We start from the raw sequence: 15858 nt of genomic DNA, 5'->3' as shown, positions 1-15858 counted from the left end.
CTCTGATTTGATATCAAGCTTCTTGATCCATTTTGAGTTAACTGTTGTGCATGTCGAGAGAAAGGGATTCAGTTTCATTTTGTTGCATATGGATTTTCAGTTTTCTCAGCACCATTTGTTGAAGATGCTATCCTTCCTCCATTGCATGCTTTTAGCCCCTTTATCAAATATAAGATAGTTGTAGATTTGTGGATTGGTTTCTGTGTCCTCTATTCTGTACCATTGGTCCACCCGCCTGTTTTGGTACCAGTACCATGCTGTTTTTGTTACTATTGCTTTGTAGTATAGTTTGAAGTCTGGTATTGCTATACCACCTGATTCACACTTCCTGCTTAGCATTGTTTTTGCTATTCTGGGTCTTTTATTTTTCCATATGAATTTCATGATTGCTTTCTCTATTTCTACAAGAAATGCCGTTGGGATTTTGATTGGCATTGCATTAAACCTATAGAGAACTTTTGGTAATATCGCCATTTTGATGATGTTAGTTCTGCCTATCCATGAACAGGGTATATTTTTCCATCTTCTAAGATCTTCTTCTATTTCTCTCTTTAGGGTTCTGTAGTTTTCATTGTATAGGTCTTTCACCTCTTTTGTTAGGTTGATTCCCAAGTATTTTTTTTTTTTAGGATATTGTGAATGGAGTGATTTTCCTCATTTCCATTTCAGAGGATTTGTCACTGATATACAGGAATGCCTTTGATTTATGCGTGTTGATTTTATATCCTGCCACTTTGCTGAATTCATTTATTAGCTCTAATAGTTTCTTTGTAGACCCTTTTGAGTCTGCTAGGTATAGAATCATGTCATCTGCAAATAGTGATAATTTAAGTTCTTCTTTTTCTATTTTTATGCCTTTAATTTCTTTCATCTGTCTAATTGCTCTGGCCAGTATTTTGAGAACTATGTTGAACAGAAGTGGTGAGAGAGGGCATCCCTGTCTTGTTCCAGATTTTAGAGGGAATGCCTTCAATTTTTCTCCATTCAGAATGATGCTAGCCTGAGGCTTAGCATAAATTGCTTTTACAATGTTGAGGTATGTTCTTGTTATCCCTAGTTTTTCTAATGTTTTGAACATAAAGGGATGCTGTACTTTGTCGAGTGCTTTTTATGCATCTATCGAGATGATCATATGGTTCTTACTTTTAAGTCTATTGATGTGATGAATAACATTTATTGATTTCCTTATATTGAACCAGCCTTGCATCCCAGGGACGAATCCTACTTGATCATAGTGCAGAAATTTTTTGATATGTTTTTCAATCTGATTCGCCAGAATTTTATTGAGGATTTTTGCATCTATGTTCATTAGAGATATTGGTCTGTAGTTTTTTTTCTTTGAAGTGTCTTTGTCTGGTTTAGGAATCAGGGTGATGTTGGCCTCGTAGAATGAATTTGGAAGTTCTCCCTCTTTTTCTATTTCCTGAAATAGCTTGAAAAGTATTGGTATTAGTTCCTCTTTAAAGGTTTTGTAAAACTCTGCTGTATACGCATCCGGTCCTGGGCTTTTCTTAGTTGGTAGTCTTTTGATGGTTTCTTCTATTTCCTCAATTGATATTGGTCTGTTTAGGTTGTCTATATCCTCCTGACTCAATATGGGCAGATCATATGACTTAAGAAATTTATCGATGCCTTCACTATCTTCGATTTTATTGGAGTATAAGGATTCAAAATAATTTCTGATTATCTTCTGTATTTCTGAAGTGTCTGTTGTGATATTTCCTTTTCCATCCCTTATGCTAGTAATTTGAGTTCTCTCTTTTCTTCTCTTCTTTAGCATGGCTAAGGGTCTGTCGATTTTATTTATTTTTTCAAAGAACCAACTTTTAGTTTTGTCAATTTTTTCAATTGTTTCTTTTGTTAATTTCAGCTCTGATTTTAATTATTTCTTGCCTTCTACTTCTTTTGCTGTTGTTTTGCTCTTCTTTTTCTAGGATTTTGAGATGAAGTATGAGATCATTTATTTGTTGGTTTTTTCTTTTTTTAAGGAATGAACTCCAAGCAATGAATTTTCCTCTTAGAACTGCTTTCAATGTGTCCCATAGATTCCGATATGTTGTGTCTGTGTTTTCATTTATCTCTAAGAATTTTTTAATTTCCTCCTTGATGTCTTCTATAACCCATTGATCATTCAGTAACCTATTGTTCATTCTCCAAGTGATGCATGATTTTTTCTTCCTTCTTTTATCGTTGATTTTCAGTTTCATCCCATTATGATCAGATAAGATGCATGGTATTATCTCTACTCCTTTATATTGTCTAAGAGTTGCCCTGTGACATAATATATGATCTATTTTTGAGAAGGATCCATGTGCTGCTGAGAAAAAGTGTAACTGCTTGATGTTGGGTGGTATATTCTATATATGTCAATTAAGTCTAGGTTATTAATTGTGTTATTGAGTTCTATAGTTTCCTTATTCAACTTTTGTTTGGAAGATCTGTCCAGTGGTGATATAGGTGTGTTGAAGTCTCCCATGATTATTTTATGGTGGTCTATTAGACTCTTGAACTTGAGAAGAGTTTGCTTGATGAACATAGCTGCACCATTGTTTGGGGCATATATATTTATGATTGTTATGTCTTGTTGGTGAATGGTTCCCTTGAGCAGTATGTAGTGTCCCTCTTTATCCCTTTTGATTAACTTTGGCTTGAAATCTATTTTATTTGATATGAGTATGGACACTCCTGCTTGTTTCCGAAGTCCATATGAGTGATATGATTTTTCCCAACCTTTCACCTTCAGTCTATGTATGTCTTTTCCTATCAAATGCATCTCCTGTAGGCAGCATATTGTTGGGTCTTGTTTTGTGATCCATTCTACTAGCCTGTGTCTCTTAATTGGTGAGTTTAAGCCATTAACATTTAGGGTTATTATTGAGATATGGGTTGTTCTTCCAGCCATATTTGTTTATTTATTTTACTAAACATGGTTTGTTTTCCTCTTTTATTATTTTCCCCCCTTTACTGTCCTACCTCCCACTGTTGGTTTTCATTGTTATTTTCCATTTCCTCTTCCTGTAATGTTTTGCCGAGGATGTTTTGAAGAGATGGTTTTCTAGCTGCAAATTCTTTTAACTTTTGTTTATTGTGGAAGGTTTTAATTTCATCTTCCATCCTGAAGCTTAATTTCGCTGGATACACGATTCTTGGTTGGAACCCATTTTCTTTAAGACCATACCAGTCTTAATGACCTGTAATTTTGGCAAAGATACACTCTAATTTGGAGTTTAGATGCTTAAAAGCTATTTGGAAAAAAAATTCACTTCTCTTTCACCTTCTGTTTGGATGGGTCAGATTAACCCCATTCATTTTGAACCACACATAAAGACCCCAGGATTTACATTGCATTGAATATTTTAGAGCTTTATTCTATCAGTGAGTCATGAGTTTTTAAGCAGAAGTCTAATTTCTAAAATAGATAAGCCAATAAGACTATTAAAGAAATATCTCCACTTGTTCCTTCTTTTGTCTTTCTATCTCAAACCAGTTTCAGGATCACTTCTTTCCTTGCAACAAATTCTGAAAGTGACTTTTCTTATGGAAATAGAGGTATTTGCAAATTGTAGGCTTCCAGGTCAATTTATGCCTATTCCTATGTGTGCTACAGAGGACATTTAAGGTATAATAGTACATTCTATACATCCTGCTAGTGATGTGAATATTTCATATACTTTTTTTCACTTATGTAAATTTATTTAAATCCTTCATTCCCTGGAAAGTAGACATATCCATTTTTGATTTAGAGGTGAGGAAGCTAAGGGTCTAATTTTTAGTGAAGAGAGAACTAAAACTCCATTTTGCCCAAGGAGACTTAACACCTGCTAAGCAGCAGAATGCAGGTGTGCCTGACCCTAAAGATTCCAGCCTCACTTGTCTTATTTCCTAGCTACAGGGTCAGGGAAGTAGGGCTTTAATGTGCATGTACATACATTCCTTTTTTGGAGAACAGATGATGTGTCCAGTTTTACATAGCAATCTATTTAATGTGCTTCTTTGGAAAGGAAAGAAAATCCCTTGAAATATCTCTGTCATTTTTTCAATGACACTGAGGTGTCAGGACATTTGGGATAATAAAGTAGTCAATTACTTTAGGTGCCATAGACCTTTCAACAGTTGTATATTTTGTAGCTAGTAAATAGCCAAATGCATTTTTTGCTTCCAAAATGAAATTACCTTAATGAAGAAATGGCATCCTGAAACAATCTGTGCATATTAATGATAAATGAAATCTGAAAAAAGTAAAATAATTTCTGAGAGGCACAAGAGGAAATAGCAAGTTTAAAAGTGACTTTCCCATTTGTTGTCAGTAGTTCTAAGAATTTATTGTTTTTTCCTGCTGCTCTTAGCTGCTCTTGTGCTTTGTCCATTTGTGATTCTTTGGAACTTACAACTTGAGATTTTGGTCCTATGTTTTAGCAGGGCCTATGGCCTTAGGACTAATTCACTTTTTAAAACATTTCTTGTAGCATGAGAATGGTTTTTATGTAATGGTTTTATGTTTTTTAAATGTTTGGAAAAAATCAAAAGATGTGGTGTGAAAATTATATGAAATTTAAATTACACACACACACACACACACACACACATACAATTCTGAAGTTTGAACCCAGGGGTGCTGTACCACTGAGTTCACCTATAGTCATCTTTTATGAAGACAGAGCCTCACTAAGTTGCTGAGGCCCTCTTTCCAAGTTACCCAGCCTGGTCCTGAACTTGGGACCTCCCTGTCTTGCCACCTGAGTTGCTAGAATTACAAGCTTACACCACCACACATGACATAGAGTTTTATTGGAACTCCTTCTGCACCCAAGTCCTTCCCATTGTCTGTTTCCAGAACTATCACTAACGATGTTGGTGTCTACCCATGTGCACATACTCACATGTGCACATGCATACTCACATACTTATTTTTCTTTCTTACTTAAGAAAATTTTATTTATAAACTAAATATAATACATTAATATTGTTATATTCACCTGTTTCAGGTTGTCTATGATTCTTATTTGAAAATATTAATTTTCACTACTATTACAATCACAATCATGAGATTTAAAAATCTTGATTATTACAAACACCATTGCAATTTTGGATTGAATTTTGAATTCAGTTAATCATGTTTATTATAGATGAAATCAATTTGTCTATAAATCGTCCTACCAGACACATTGGAAGAATGGTTTAAAAAACAAGATTTCTTTGTCAAATTTCCATTTTATATATTTCTCTGGGCCTAAAACATCAGTTTTTTCTTTTAATCCTGGGCAGCTTTATTGCTATCATCTTTGCCCCATTTTTACTTTTTAATTTCCTAAAGTTTTAAAGCAATGGTAGAGAAATTCGGATCTGAAAGATTATGCCTTTCTTATGTTCTTTGAGTTGTGTTTGTGGGGTTAGATAACAAGTTTTGGAAAGTCATGGAAATCTCAACTACATTCTCCTGCGTGGGTCTCCTTATTACCTTTCAATAACAGCAGCTATTGTCTTATTGGGTCCTTTGTTATTTATGATTTAGAAAATTATGGGATTCCTCATTAAGAAGTAAGGTGACATTCAATATTCACTAATATATTAAAGAACTTAAAGATGTTAAAATTATTAATCTGTTTAAATTGCTTCAAGGACACTTGAGCCAAAACTGACCACAATATTTTAATATGATCTAATTAATATCACATCTTTCAATTTTCTTCTGCTTATACTAATAGTAACTGACTTTAACAAATAATTGAGATAATTATTCTAAAAGTCCCTTTAAATCTCATTCAGGTAAAAATGACTATGATACTGTAAAATACTTCAAATGGAGCCAACCAAAATCAATTTCTTATAGATGCTTTTTTTTCTTAACTTTTATTTATTTATATATGGTGCTGAGGATCGAACCCAGGGCCTTGCACATGCAAGGCGAGCGCTCTACTGCTGAGCCATAACCCCAGCCCCTAGATGCTTTTTTTTTTTTAAGCCCCAATTTTGGAGAGAGTTTTATGTGACCACTGTCTAGATGAACAAATTCTTTAAAAGGACAGAGGCCCTACATAAAAATCTCTCAATATATAGTTGGGCTTCAACTCAGCATGTTTCAGAAGGTTTTCTGTACTGCTTCTCATTCAGATAATTTCAGATGCAACTCTGTCCTCTATTGGCCCTCTGCCCTGAGATTCTCAGAATTCCTTTTATTAGTAATAATTAGTTAACTACTTTTAATTCCAAGAATAATTGATCTACTACTATGTGTCAGGTACTCTTCTAGATATTGGGAATATTACACAAAAATGGACACTTAGCACATGCTCTTATATAGCTTTAATTTTAGCTTATAGATGTACATATGACATGTATAATCTAAAATTAAGATTATATATACATATATCTATAAATATTTGTGTGTGTGTGTATATATATATGACAGTAAGTGAAAAGAAAAATAAACAAGAAAGCTTCTGCTGGGATGAAAAAATTAAGCAGTCCAGGTGATAGAGTGTAATAGTGAATTGGCTCCTGTATGTAGGGTCAGAAAAGGCCTCTCTGAGGAGGAGACCTCATTTTCTCTGTGAGATTGAGAGAAGGAGCTGTTCATGGGTCCACTTGGAGAGTGAGGGAAATCATTCCATAAAGAAGAAATAGCCCATTTAAAAATTCTAGATGAAAATAAGCACGACTTGAGGTAAAAAAGAAGATCAGGATGACTAGAATATAATCAAAGCAAATAGGTAATGATGGAAAAGGAAATAGTCAGAGGAGTCATTGAGATTTTCTTCTAATCCCCTGGTAATTTCTTGACTGTGTTTGATCACAGGTGTGACATGACTTGATCATACCACAGACATGGTCTCTATTTTTTCTTCATGTAAATATCTAAGAGACACCCATTGTTGGATCCTGTGATGTAAGTCCCATTCCATTCTGACTCTAACAGGCAGAAGGTAAAAATGTAGCTGTAGAAATCTTTGAGATGCCAGATATTTTGGGGGTGGGAGTGGGGGGAGGGGGTGTTGTACCTTGGCTTGTACTCAGAGGCCTCAACCACTGAGCCACATCTCCAGCCCTATTTTGTATTTTATTTACAGGCAGGGTCTTGCTGAGTTGTTTAGCAGCTCATTTTTGCTGAGGCTGGCTTTGAACTCGCCATCATCCTGCCTCAGCCTCCTGAGCTGCTGGGATTATAGGTGTGCATCATTGTGCCTGGCTAAATCCCAGATATTTTTATTTTATTCTTCCACTGCCTTTCCCTTTCTAATATCTTTTACTCCTAGAACAGCTTTTTTCTTCTTGTTTGACAAAATCTTTCCTTTCCTTTCTCTTCCAAGCTCAGCAAGTCTAAAAACATTAACATAATTATTTAAGTTATCCTACAAATCCTATAATATTATTGCCCTTACTTTATTTTTTTTCAGCATCCACATGATAAAATATGTGAAATTGCCAGGAAAGAAAATAGAGATGGTCCCCTTTCATGAGGATAAAGTTTCCAGAAGATAATCACAGTCTTTGATGCCTTCCAAACCTTGGGATCTGACATTAAATGTTATGTTTATAATGCATAAATACAAGTGAAGAGGATCAGCACTTTTAGGATGAGAAAGGAGGTGGAAGAAAGATGCATGTTCTCCTTGGCTTTTTCTTCATTTTACCACTGGTTTATAAATCCATTCAGTGGTTTTGCTATGTTCTTCGATTTTCTAGAGACTTAGGGAGTAAAGTAGGCTATATATTAGTAAATAAAACAAAGACCTCTGAAGTCCCAGAGCTTGCATTCTATGGAAATAGGAGAAAAAGATGACCGAGATGTATTCCTCAAAATATTGTTACCACATTAGAATGGGTATGGACTACCTGAAGTTCTCAGAGAGGAAATGGATTGCCTGGAGAAGATAAAGGGGAAGTCTTCAAAAACCTGAGGGCATCTGTAAGTTTCTTAGTGAAGGGCAAAATTACATGTCTTGAGGTCTTTACCTTTGAAGTATATCACCTCCTTTGATTCTTCCCCACATTATTTGTGATTTCTCCTCTTTTTCCCATATGATTTCATTTTTCATATATACATCATGCTTTGATCATCTCTACCTGGTGTCCTATCACTTTCTTCTTAGTTGTATATATTCACATGGAAAATACAGATTTCTTTTAATCTTATATTCATTAAATTGTATCAAACAACATGTATGTACTGAGTGCCTATTAAGTACAAGATATGTCAAAGATTTCATCAAATTTTTTTTCTTTTCATTTGTTCATTTTAGTTATGCATGAAAATAGAATCTATTTTGACATATTTATAGAAGCATGGGATACTATATTAATCTAATTAGGATCCCAGTCTTGTGAATGTATACAATGTGGAGATTTATAGTGGTGTATTCATTTATGTATGTAGGAAAGTTTAGTCAGATTAGTTCCACTATCATCAAGTTTTTTGAGCTAAAGAACTTTCATTGATCTGAATATAGGAAATAATTATCTCACAATTTAAAAAGTACTTTATATTTTTAATTCAGTTGGTACTACATATGTTATGAGAGGGGGCGGGGGGCTCAAAGCACCTTATGCAAATAAAAGGTTTTTGTCCTCCATAAGGTCTCAGTCTTCATTTGGTATTGTTCAGGGACTCAAATGGCATCACCATCATTTGGTTTATCTCCACCTGTCTATTTCACTTTATGCTTTTTTGGTTTAATTAAAAAATACACATCATGCTTTTCTGTTGATCCAAGAACAACCTTCACAGTTACTTAATTTCTGATTCTAGGAAAGAACATGTCACCACACCTTTGTTTTTTCCTAATTGTAGTCACTGGTTCTTTGAGGGGTCTATGATTTAATCAGAACAAAGGAAAACTAGAAAGCAGTACACTTTTGCTAAGAGAGTAGGGATAAGAAAATACAGGCTCATCTCTTTCTCTCCCTTTCTCTACTGAAATTTGAATACACATAGAATGTTTTCAGAGCAACAAATAATTAATATATATATATATATATATATATATATATATATATATATATATAGAGAGAGAGAGAGAGAGAGAGAGAGAGAGAGAGAAAACACATTTAAATAACATGGAATTAAAAAGAGTTGAGAAAAGGGGAGAAACCCGATACCAAGGATGCCATTTGAATCCCTGGTGCAGGATCTGCATGATGGTTGATGCTTCATGGAAGACAAGTCATATAATATCTTCATCAGTTGGAGTTAGTTTTTCTAAGTTAGTTTTTATAGCTAGTTTGAAAAGAATTTTCCATCAAAATATAATTTGTACTGATTTAAATTCAGATAGGAAAACTGTAGAATATTATATCCTATGTGCACATAAAAAGATCGTGTACTCAGAGTTTTATAAAAGCATAAAAAACTCAGAGCTAGTTGAGGGGTTGTACATCTTTCCATTTAAATTCCTCTATTTATAGTTAGTTGAATGAAATAGCAATGAGGTTAAATAAATTGTTCAAAGTCTCAGAAAATACTGATGTGAGGAGATGAAACCAAATATCTAGGCAATCCATACTTCAGTCTTGGTAGAGAAATCTATAGATATACTGTACAAAAATTGTTCTTGATCAATTTTTTTGGATCTTTGCATTGGCAAACATAAAAACATAGTTCTTTTAAGAATATTGTATATATCTCTGTTTTCCTCTGATTATTTCATTTTACTAATTTCTTTTAGAAATTTCCTGTTTTTATATGTAGTAAATACAATAATTCAAACCAACAATTTGTAAAACATGAAATATTAGCTATGATAGAAAATCTATGAATTGCATCTAGGTTATTGCTTTCTTTTATTTATTTTTTTTCTAAATGTCAATAGAGATTATAAAAGAAATGTTTTAGGAAAAATATAATGTTTTAAAATTGTCACAACATTTTTACTATTAAATAATTACCAATAAATGACAGCTCTTGTATTTTTATTCTATGTGGCAAATCCAATAACTTTTAGTTACAAGGCAATGTTTTATAATAATTCACACCAATTCTGACTGTTCATATAATACCATTATAAATTTTTGAAAATAAAAACTCCATTGTTTTTTTAGAAAGTTTTATTGGATATGTAGGTTGTTTTGTTTGTGATAAACAGGAATCAATTCAGCAACTGGGCATGAGGAGACCTGGGATTTAGATCTGATTGATTCATTGTATGGCCTTGGCTCTTAGCTAACTCATCTTCATCCACATATATAGTAAAAATTTCTCCAGGACTAAAATTCTATTTTCAGTATTAATAGCATATGTAGCCTCAAGAATTGTGCATGTACATTTTTAATTTTATTTCATACTTCCAAGAAATGTTTATAAATAATATTCCTAAGAGAGAAAATACTTGCTGAATCTCTGCCTTACACTTTCCTTATCAGGAAATTTTAATATTTTCATTGAGTTTTGTAACTTCTGAGAACTTTAAGAAGATAGTTCATTTTTTTTGGCCTTCATTAGAAGAAAGCAGCTAAATGCTAATTAATTGAAGAAAAAGGCCGCTTAAAAAGAAAGCCATTAAGCCTATTATAGAAATGAATCTTACTTTTCTGCCAAATGCTTTATAATTAAAAGAAAACTTAGTTGGAAAAGAAGCTTAAGCAGTAACAATAATATTAATAAAATATTGACTTTTTTACATTGCTTTTATGCTGAGAATCACTAGCTCCTTATTTACTTTACTGACAGGATAGCTTTAGTTTAAAATATGATTTCTCAACCTCAGTATTTACCAATAATTTTTATATGTGGGTGGGGCTGTCTTGTGTCTGTGGGATGTTTAGCAGCACCTTTGGCCTTCATTTCTAGAAGCTAGAAGAACCAGCTTCCCCTTTGGTGATAAGCTAAATAGAACAACTATCCTGATAAAATTACGTCCCCTACAACTGAGAAATAGGTATAGAAATAGACGACATGGGACAAAATTATACAAACTTCAACTTACTACAGGTTAGTCATTGACACATCTGTTTTTAGGAGGCATACCTTAGATCTCTAGCCCCATATAAATTTTTCCACTGGCCAAATTCCACTGTGCGTGCATGTGTGTGTGAAAACACTGTGTGTATTTTAGTTAGGGAAAATTTCTTTATTTCAAAACATTTATGTCTTCTCCTATCTACCCTGCCTTTGCAATGTACCAAGAGGATTTAGGTTATCCTGAATTTCCATGCTTACTCCAAATTTCCTATCTTCCTTCAAAGCAGCCCAAAATATAAAATTATTTCTTTTGTTTATATCCATCTGTCATTTAAGATTTTGCCAAGTACAACAATATAACAGTTCCCTCAAACTTGAATGAATTATACTTGAAAGGGAAAATATGCTCTCATAGTGTGATGCTTATTAAATAGTATTAAAACTTTTAGCATTCCCACAGAGATGACTTCCATAGAACATTACTGCTTTAATGCAAGTATTTTTACCTGTCAAACATTAAAAATGGGGGAAGATCTGCAGTGTCATTTGGTTTACTTTGCTACCACTGAAGCACTGCTTCTCTGCACTGTGTGCTAACCTACTGTTCCCAGTCTAATTTACTCTCAAAGTAATGATGGTATATTTCTACCTCCTTTGGGAAGGTATTACAAAGTTTAATTCACTGTTTTCTAACCACTTGTAATAGTTTCAGTAGTTAATGTTCTGTACTTTCAATAGTGGAAATTGCTGCTATTCTACATTTTCTTTAAGAGGTGAAAATTTTAATATTATTAGTAGTTTTTCATATATACCAGCTTTATTTTCTAGGACTATAGAATGAGTCTGAAGTTTTGGCATTTCTGTCAATCATAATCACTTTCTTCATGTTGTTATTTGAATAGGTTTGGGAGTGAAATGCTTATTTACACCATACACTTCAAAGCATGTTACTGGCATCACCTTACTTGATTTTTTACAAGATCACTTTGAGTATAGGCAGGCCAGTGTCAGAGCTTCAGAGCTTTTTTTTTCAAACAGATGAATATATGGAGGTCATAGAGTTAAATAACTTCCTAAATCATAAATATTTATGTAGCTCTTTAAGAATTGGTAATGATAGATCCATACTCATTTTCTCATTTGCTGCACAACCTCTGGAAGCAAGGAGGGCAGGGATTATTAAGATCTCCATTTCAGAAGCAAAATCTGAGGCATAGAAAAGGGAAGGAATTGAGCAAATGAGCATTGGTCTTGATTTAGTTCTTTTCACTCCTATTTCAGTTCATTCTTCAGTTTTGTTTTCTATGTATTGTTTATATAATTTTTTACCTTTTTATTTTATTAGTGACAGTGCTTTACTATGTGTATGCTGGGAAATGAGAATTTAACCGGGATTCATAGATAGTTCATAGATAACTCAATGATTTAGTGACAGTTTTCTGAAAAAAAAAAAAAAACATGTCACTAAACTTGGTTTGTTTTTGTGTACCAAGCATGTTGTATTAGATTCATTCTTTCTCTCTACTTCTTTCTTCTTTCCCACTCTACCTTTCAAAAAATGTTCTAATCTGCCTCCAGAGGCTCAGTTTTGAGGAAATAGCCTATAGATTTGTTTTACATTCATTCTTACATGAAAGCATTTCTTTATTTTATTTTAATTATTATACATATGCATATATATAACCCCCCAATACAAAGACCAATTGATTTAGGAAAAACTGAAGGAATACTTGATTTGATAGGGTCTGGATCATTTCCAAAGCTGTCCCTATACAGACAATGAGTCAGAGCCTCCTAGATTTTATACATGTTTCCTGAATTCTACAAGAATAAGCAGATGGGTAATTCTGGAGAAATTTGTATTAAAGCTGAAGAGCTGACACACTCTTTCAAACTTAGTAGAAACAAACATCCTCCAGGGCCAGTTAGAAACTGGGCTCATGCAAGCGGGGCTGACACTCAGTTCAAAAGGACCCAGCAGTCCTGCCAGTTGCTAGCTGCAGTGGCCTTCTACTAGTAGGCTGCTGTGCCACTGTGGGGAAAATTGCCATTTTGACTGTGATTGAAACACATTCCTTTTGGCTATCAAATACCCAGCTATAAATTTCCATTAAAATCTAAGAGCTCTGAAAAGCCTTTTTCAGAGGAAATAAAAACAAGCCACCCCTCAAAAATACCTTGTGTACATGAAAAGAAAAAAAAATAAGTTTTCATTTAAAATCAGAGGAATAGGAAGAGAGGAAATCTTTTAAGAAATTCCTACAGTTCCTCCTCCAACTACTTGCAAGCATTTAATCTCATTTAGAATGCTGGGTTGGCCCGCTAAATGAAAGGTTCAGTACATCATGTTCTTATTAAATCTTTTAGCAGCTGAAGATGGTAAAAGTTCTGTTACATGGCCTAAGGTGATTGAGGAGGCTTGCAGTAACCAACCACTTTATTTAGGCCAGGACACCCACCAATATTGTTTGCTTTTTTTTTTTTTCTTTTGAATATAGTTTGCTGGGTAAGTCCATTTTCAGATCAACCATTCTAATCTGATTTTTTTCCCAAGAGTCAATAAAGGTATGTTAGATTTCATCTTCTAAACCATACACTCCTGTTAGTAATATAATTATTATTCCAGTTTTAAGTTGTTGGAATTCAGAGCAAGGTTATTGTAATCTGGGGGATGGGAATAGGAAAGACAGTAGAAATCAATCGGACATAACTTTCCTGTGTTCATATATGAATACATGACCAATGAAACTATACATCATGCACAATCACAATGGGAAATTATACTTCATGTATGGATGTCAAAATGTATTTTACTGTCCTGTATAACTAAAAATAACAAATAAAAAATAAATTTTAAAAAAGTGGGGAAAAAGGTGCCTATCCTCAAATAGATACTCAAAACTTACTGAAAGAATTATCACCTCTTGTGTACAGTATTTAGGTTATTAGCTCCTATTTATTATACATTGCTAGTCTCATCACATCGCTTATTTATTAAATTGATTTTTAAATTAATTTATCCAAAATAATTATTGAATAACTACTCATTTCTAAGTATCATCCTAACCAATGGATTTAGGGAAGTTAACAAAATAGTGTCACTTCTCTCATGGCTTTTTAGTTCTGAAAGTTGTTGAATATTGAAGGAACAAATGAATGCATCTTGAGTAAGATTGTAGAAATTAAATAGTGATAAGGTGGATGAGGATATATCAGTCTAATTTTGGAGATAAAATACATTCTAGGTATTACAGATAAATAATTGAGGGAATTGTGTCTGTGCATTCACACATACCAATAATCCACCTGAATCTATTTGTAATCACACAAATTTTGCCTTTTTTCATCTTTTTAATTACAATTTCTCTACTTTGCTGTTGTACCATCATTCTACAATGATAGGTACAACAATAATAATAATGACATAAGTATACTTTATTAACTGTGGGGATGTTATTAAGAATACTGCTCATTAAATTATACAGCTGTTCTTATGATAACCCTCAGGAGAAGTTTTTCTCAGCTCCAAGTAGCATAAATAATTGGGGTTTTGAGAGCTTAGTTTACTTTTATTTTATGAGTATTAAATACATAATTTATTATTTCCCCCTTTGCATTGCTGCTTGAACATCTGGAGTGAAAAGTGTGATCCTATCTTAGAAACAGTATCGAGTGGTTTGTGTGCTGGTGTGAATCATAGTCCAGTTTTATCTTTACTGTTCTATTTACTTTGCCCATTAGGTTACTTTTAACCCCACTTTTTTTCTTGGTGAAAGGGGGTATATTTTTATCTGATATCCATTAAGGGGAGAAATATAGGAGATAAAAACCAATATTTGTGGTTAAAATAAAATCTGTTGGCATGTATAAAGTTCCTCAGGCAAGTCTTGTTGAAGTGATCACCCCACCTCATGCCCCCAGTTACTGTTGACCAACCTTTCTCTGCAGTGCATACCCTTATTTCTACGAATTCTTATTTCTAACTCCCTACAGACATCTCTATTTAAAAGTTCTGCGGACACCTTGAGTTTTATATATTTAAATTTTAAAAATGTTCCCCACTTTCATCTTTTATTTACACTAGCATTATTTTCCAGTTGAGGGAATGAAATACCAACTTCTAAAATGCCCACACTATTATCCTGAAAATCACTCATGATTATTTCTACTCATTAATTCCCAAGAACCAATACTGATTTTGTCTTCTTGGTGTCTTTCACATCTGTCCCATACTTTGCATTTCTAACTGCTAGTCTGGGGTCTCATGGTCTCTCATTTGAATTATTACACGAACCCCTTGGCTCTACTAGCTCCATCCTATTCACCTCCTAGATGTCCTCTCTAAGCATCCATAGTAATCTTTTGAAAACTAAATATTGATCATATCATCCCTTTACTTACATCTTTCAGTGAATCAAATGTGCCTTCACCAGAATCCCTAGGGAAACATGAGAAACTTCATGACATGGTCTTCCTATTCTGTAGCTTTATCTCTCATCAATTCTTTCACCCTTTCTACCACATTCTTTGATTAAGTCATTTTTGTGACACCTTTTACCATTCATTTTTCATGCACTTCTCTTCCTGATTCTTTGCTTCTCTCATATCAAACACACAAAACTAATACATACATACACTTCTTGGTGCATTTTGATACCCTTGATTAAAGAGGGCTCACTCTTTGGGAAGAACACATTTTTAACTAAGCAATTAGTAGTAAAAGAAGTAGAGGACTACAAATGATAGTTCACTGGGCTGACTAATCCTTTCTAATATGGCAGCCAGCTCACCAGGTAGTCAGGCCTCAAGACACAGACCCAAAAGACACCCAAGAATACTTATATGACCTTCCAGTCTATCTAACATACCTTTTTCACTGCCTGCTCTGTTGTGATTCTTTACATAATACATCTATAAACAAATTGACTCTAAACAATTTAAGGGCAGAGACCATTTCTTTTTTT

General features: G+C 33.6%; 1 protein-coding gene across 1 annotated transcript in view; it reads left to right on the top strand.

The window, feature by feature from the left end:
* The window catches only part of Ctnna3 (catenin alpha 3), a 1674700-nt gene that overhangs the window by 953354 nt on the left and 705488 nt on the right, over positions 1–15858 (top strand). The window lies entirely within an intron of this gene.

The sequence above is a fragment of the Urocitellus parryii genome, chromosome 5 (assembly GCF_045843805.1).
Source record: "Urocitellus parryii isolate mUroPar1 chromosome 5, mUroPar1.hap1, whole genome shotgun sequence".
Lineage (NCBI taxonomy): Eukaryota > Metazoa > Chordata > Mammalia > Rodentia > Sciuridae > Urocitellus > Urocitellus parryii.
This window is presented reverse-complemented; position numbering and strand designations above follow the sequence as displayed.